This window comes from Suncus etruscus, chromosome 16, assembly GCF_024139225.1.
Source record: "Suncus etruscus isolate mSunEtr1 chromosome 16, mSunEtr1.pri.cur, whole genome shotgun sequence".
NCBI classification, from domain to species: domain Eukaryota; kingdom Metazoa; phylum Chordata; class Mammalia; order Eulipotyphla; family Soricidae; genus Suncus; species Suncus etruscus.
Window position 1 is genome coordinate 19,390,066 of NC_064863.1, and position 6,180 is coordinate 19,396,245.

Below are 6,180 nucleotides of genomic sequence, written 5' to 3' on the forward strand. Positions count from 1 at the left end.
TTAAAAAATAGCATGCTATTTGCTTTTTTCAATATCTCAACAGGATATTTCCTACTGTTCTATCTTCCCATTTCAAAGGCTATCTCCTATTTTGTTTAATCTTTTATTAAATCAATCTCATAATAAGTTATTTTCTTTTTAGTGTTATGTTTTCTATTTAATTTATTCTTATATTTAGATTCAATGTCAATATTATTATCACTTGTATAATTTTTACATATAAATATTTGTTAGCTAAATATATGTTATATATATAGATATATCTTGTAGCTATGGTCTTGCTTTCTCATTTCTATGTTTCATATATTTGTGATAATTTAGTGGCTTTGTACCATTAATTATCTGATAAATATTATATATGAACAAAGTGAAATATTATGATGAAGTCATCTTTCAGGGAATTTGATGTTCTTCTACATAGTAGCTAAAACATCATATCACAACACCTAGCTAAAACTAATTAAACTGTAATATGTCATTATATTTCAGATATCTTTTTACAGGCTTTCATAATAACTTAAGCTGTTTACCCAGTTTATTCATCTTCATTGTTCTAAATTTTATTTTTGTGAGGGGGGGTTTGTGTTTGGTGTCACACCCGGCAGCGCTCAGGGGTTACTCCTGGTTCTATGCTCAGAAATCGCTCCTGGCAAGCTCTGGGGACCATATGAGATGCCGGGATTCGAATCACCGTTCTTCTGCATGCAAGGTGAACATCTTACCTCCATGCTATCTCTCCAGCCCCTGTTCTAAATTTCAATTTTTGCCTCTTAAGTAGATAAAAATTTACCTTTTCTTCTTCTTTAGATTTCTAATCTATTATAAATGTATTTCAAATTCATGTTTCTCAAATACTGGTTTTATGATTATTCTCCATATCATAAAATTATTTTTTAAACTGTGCATATTTATCTGAATTTTTATAGTTAATTCTGATGAGAGATTGAACCTATAGCAAACTATTTCATAAATACAGAAGGACATATAAAAAAAACACCATACTTCTGTGTGTTTTAAATATTTAAGAGAATGTTGATAAAAGGAAGATAATGTAAATGATGGAATTACTGAATCAATAGAATGCATTATTGATTAACCAATTCACCCAAAACTGAACACTCATTTACTAAATTATATAGTTAGATTTCATAACAACTATTTTCAACATTAGGGGGCCGAGTGCAAGCGGTACGGCGTCTGTCTGTCCCCAGTAAACTAGGACAGACTATCCCCTTGCATCCCATATGATCCCCCAAGCCAGGACCAATTTCTGAGCGCATAGCCAGGAGTAACCCTTGAGCGTCACTGGGCGTGGCCCAAAAACCAAAAACCAAAACAAACAAACAAAAAGCTATTTTCAACATTAAACACTATTTTATGTCTTGTGAAATGTTTTATGGCTCTTATCATTAACCATGATGTTAAAAAACTTGTTTAATGTAATCATAGATTTTTCTCAAAGACAAAACTCAAGATATATACATATTTGGTCCTAATTTTAAGAAGAATTATTCTCTTGTATCTTTGTTAATATATTTTATAAAATTACCATTTTTTTAGCTCTTAGTATATTTTTGTTTTTCTGTTTAAATTTATAGAAAATATATAGCATATTCATGGTAAATCTACATGATATATGAATTAATCCTATTTTCATTATATTTGATATTTCAAAATTCAATTCCTAACAGAAGCTACTTAAAATATTTTTTTTGAAAAATATGGAACGCTTCACGAATTTGTATGTCATCCTTGCACAGGGGCCATGCTATCTCTGTATCGTTCCAATTTTAGTATATATGCTGCCGAAGCGAGCACTACTTAAAATATTTTAATGTATTTTGAGTATATTTATTTGCTACCTAAGACTTTTTTTTAACAAGATGCATAAGATGGTGCGGGAGAGATAGCATGGAGGTAAGGCCTTAGCCTCTATTGCGGAGGGACGGTGGTTCAAATCCAGGCATCCCATATGGTCCCCTGTGCCTGCCAGGGGCGATTTCTGAGCATAGAGCCAGGAGTAACCCCTGAGAGATGCCGGGTGTGACCCAAAAACCAATAAATAAATAAATAAATAAATAAATAAATAAATAAATAAATAAATAAATAAATATAAAAAAGATTCATAAGATAAAATAAATTGTTTGAATCATTTAAAAACTTTTTTTACAACACATATTCTTTCTTAAAAATTATGTTTGGCCACAAATTGGGTAAAACATTATAATGTTACATACATGTATAAAAATATATTTTGCTTTCAATAGTGTATTTTCAGATATTATTTATTGTGAGTATCGAATAAATAGTGCAAATTCTGTCTCTGCCACCATTAACAGATGTGGATAGTAAGTACACAATCAACTAGTGTGTGAATAGGTTAGAAGTCCAACCAAATACCTGCTTGTAAAATGAGTTAAGTAGAAAGTAATAAATGGAAGTGGTTTGCTTCTAAAATATAGATCAAGGCCTTGCATGCTTGTTAACATCATTTTATTCTTTTGCTTTTTTGAATCTTCCACTAACCAGCACAAATATTTTCTTAAGTATGATAATACAATTTTATTTTAACTTAGTACTTTCAAATCCTTTCTTTGCTTATCATCACACTTTCTGTAAAATAAGAGCCCTTTAATTCGCCTTTCAAATGCTTCTGCTTAAAGGTACACTTTCAAATGGATCAAACTTAATTGCATTGTGGCCCTTAGCTAGCTCAAATTCCTCAATCAATTCACCTCAGCCTCATCTTCTTTCAAGACTAAACAACCCCATTTTTCTTAATCTCTTCTCATATGTTCAGTAATCCCTTTCATTCCATTTATCATTTCTGTTGCCCTCTGCTCTCTCCAATTTAGCTATAATGTTCTTCAAATAAGGTCCTCTATCAGATGGGCACATACTTAAAACTTCCTCTTCTACACTCATATTAGGCCAACTAAGAAGCTGCTTTAGTCATTTCAGCTGCATTGTTATTATAAACTTCAAGTCTGTGGAATGTTAAATGCAGTTTTCTAAAGATGTGAGAACAAATGACATTTTCTTGTGTTAATATTTTGAGACACTCACTATAATACTTGGCCTAAATAAATGAAAAGTGATTCTTCAAAGCTCAAGAAATTGCTCTGCCTGAAATAAGGATTTTTTTTTTGATAATCATATTACAAAACTAGTTTGAAATTTCAGGAATAATGGCATAACTTCAAATAGCTAAATAAGATTCACTTCCCAAAATACCCATGACTCCAAGAGGTTATACATCATTATGAAGACAATGAATCTGATGTGAATTGAGGGTCTTGGTAATAATTGACCAAATCCATCATAAGTATTTACTATAATTAAAAAAAATGGTGCCTAATGAATGTTGCCTTAGCACTCTATAGCATCTCTACAAAAAAAGAAAAACTTGTGTAAGAAACATCAATTACAAAAACCTCTGAGTGATAAACAGCTACTTCCATACAGGAGTAATTACTGTCTCCCAGAGCTGACCCAGAGAATCTCTGTAGGGAATGAATGTAATAGTGTAGTTGAAACCATATGCCATGGGCAACTCTATGCACTGATGGAGAGGGCTCATTTGGAATGAGTTGGAAGAATTTGTGTATTTATGCACAGCAATTTTACCATTCTTTTTATAAAGAGTTCAGAATCTATATTCATATTCTTAGAGCAACAATCAACTCCAGAAGTGGAGAAATGGGTCAATTGGTTGGATTCTGAGAGCAAGTCTTTAGTCGAAGCAGGCCTGGAGAGCAAACAGAGATGCCTAAAAGATTAGGAAAATTGTTGCTGGTAGTACTGAGTGTCTAGTATAAATTTGGTAGTTATGAAATTTGAAAGTCAAGAGAACAGCAACTTATATAATTTTGGGGCAAGTGACAAAACATTTAACTTAAAAAAGAAAAAGATAATTTATTGGTCTGGAGAGTGCAATATTTTGAATCATTTTAGTTTTAGACAGGTAAATCTGGAGGAGATCTATGGAACCCTCAAGACTCAATCTTTATCCATCTTTGATCTAAGTTTTCTTCTGTAGTGTATTGTATGGTAGAATCTTCATTCATGATTGTATAAAAATAAAACAAAACTACCAGAAGCCACAATTCTCAGCTACCCCAATAGAAAGAGAGTGTTTCTTGGTCATTTTGAAAGGAGTCAAGAATAATTCTAATTGGTTCTTATTAATAAGGCTAGGTTTATAAGTCTATACCAGGATTTGATTTATGGGTCAGTGTAAATCTACCCTGAAGCTCTACTCAAATCATACTGCAAGGGATTTGAGAGCAGTATTAACTCCTCCTTCCAAAATGTACAAACACTACAAGGAACGGATTGGTATTTAAAGGAGAAGTCTGGTACTAATAATGAACAAGAAATTAATGGAAAATCAAATACCTGATGTTGAATTAACCAGAGTTCAAAGAAAAAAAGAGTTATTGTGAGAGATTGCCTAGGATTATTTTCAAAGATAGACAATAAACTCTCAATTTATTGTTAGATTAGTATCCATGTTTCTTACTACAATTGGCTCAGAGATATTTACATGTTATTGAGGTTAGAAATCCAAGAGACAACTTTGCTAAGTTAGCCTTATGTCATCTAACAAGGTCAGTTACTCCAGCCCTAGAAATCACTCGTTTTTGTTTGTTTGCTTATTTGTGTTAAGCAGCAGGAACACTGTACCAAGTGTTTTATAAACATGAGTCCATTTAATCATTAAACAGAACTGAAAGATAATAATATTGATTGCAATTTACACATGAGCAAACTTGGTCACATAAGGTTAAATTATTTGCTTGTGTTTTCACAATCATTTATGCCAAAACTGAATAACTTCTGCTGGCCTTTAGCATACAAACACATATCTTACCTTTTGAAAAAGAGATAAACAGTCATTCTATCTATAGTAAAATAAGAAGGACTTATGATGTCACCATACATACTCTTTAAGTCTTTATTTTCTCATAGTTATTATCCCTTACACAACCACTTGAAGGAAAGTGAGGAGTTAGTCAGACTTTTATTTAGATTATAAAACCTAAATCTAGACATAGGTTTGATAAAATTTGGTGTTGATTTCTGCAATATAATATGTGGTTGTATATTCAAGAAGTAAAATATTATGTTTTCAAAACCCACTTAAGACTTCCTAGATATTTGAATTCAAATCATTTTAAAGTTGTTGCATTTTAACCGTCCTAAATATAAAATAAGTATATTTGAGGATTAAAGCAAAATATAAATTTAAAATTATTATAAAAGTTCCCAGTACAGGCTGGAGCAATAGCATAGCAGGTAGGTCCTTTGCCTTGCATGTGGCTGACCTGGGATTAACCCAGGTTTGATCCCTGTCACCCAATATGGTTCCCTGAGCTTGCCAGGAGCGATTTCTGAGTGCAGAGACAGGAATGCACCTGAACACTGCCTGTTGTGGCCCAAAAAATTAAAGAAAAAAAAGTTCCTAGTAATGAAAAATACTCTGTAAACTTAGATTTATTATTACTGATGTGGCTGCTTTTATTGCTTTTAAAGTTAACCTGATAAATCCTAATTATCAAGAATCAACGAATCAACAAATGTCATTTGGTTAGTTGAAAAATTAAAATGATGATTTTTCTCTGAATTTCAGAGCACTAGCGAACCTTGAAAAACACATCAAACATATATGTGTGTGTATAACAACTGATGACTAAAATTCATTCTCTAATCATGAAAATGGAGCACTAGTAGAAAAATAAATTGAACAACCTCCTGAGCAATATAATCGACCAGTTGTATTGTATCAACCCTGTAAATTATGGAGAAAAAAATTTCAAATGCCCTGCTGAAGATGAAAAAAATCAAGAAGCTTTGGTAAATATTCACTATGGGATACTATGCAGCTTTTAAAAAGAAACAAAACCATGCAATTCGTAGCAAAATGGACAAAACAAAAATATCACACTGAGCGAAGTCAGTCAGAATGAGCCAGATAAATACAGAATAAACTATCTTTGCATTTGGGGCTTAAATATAAGCTGAAACAAAAATCAAAAGACATCATAATGAGGGATCCACACAATTGAGACAGAAGTGTGAGAGGAAATGAAGTTCAGGCCCTTGAGGGAGGGAGATGGGTACACTGGTGATGGGTGTGGTATTAAAATTATCCCCATGAGAAACCATTATTAAGAGTAC

General features: G+C 32.2%; 1 non-coding gene across 1 annotated transcript; it reads right to left on the reverse strand.

The window, feature by feature from the left end:
• Positions 1–1,715: 1,715 nt before the first annotated feature.
• On the reverse strand, positions 1,716–1,818 carry LOC126033093 (U6 spliceosomal RNA). Its single transcript, XR_007504248.1, has one exon. It is a non-coding gene; the product is annotated as a U6 spliceosomal RNA (small nuclear RNA).
• Positions 1,819–6,180: the final 4,362 nt, after the last annotated feature.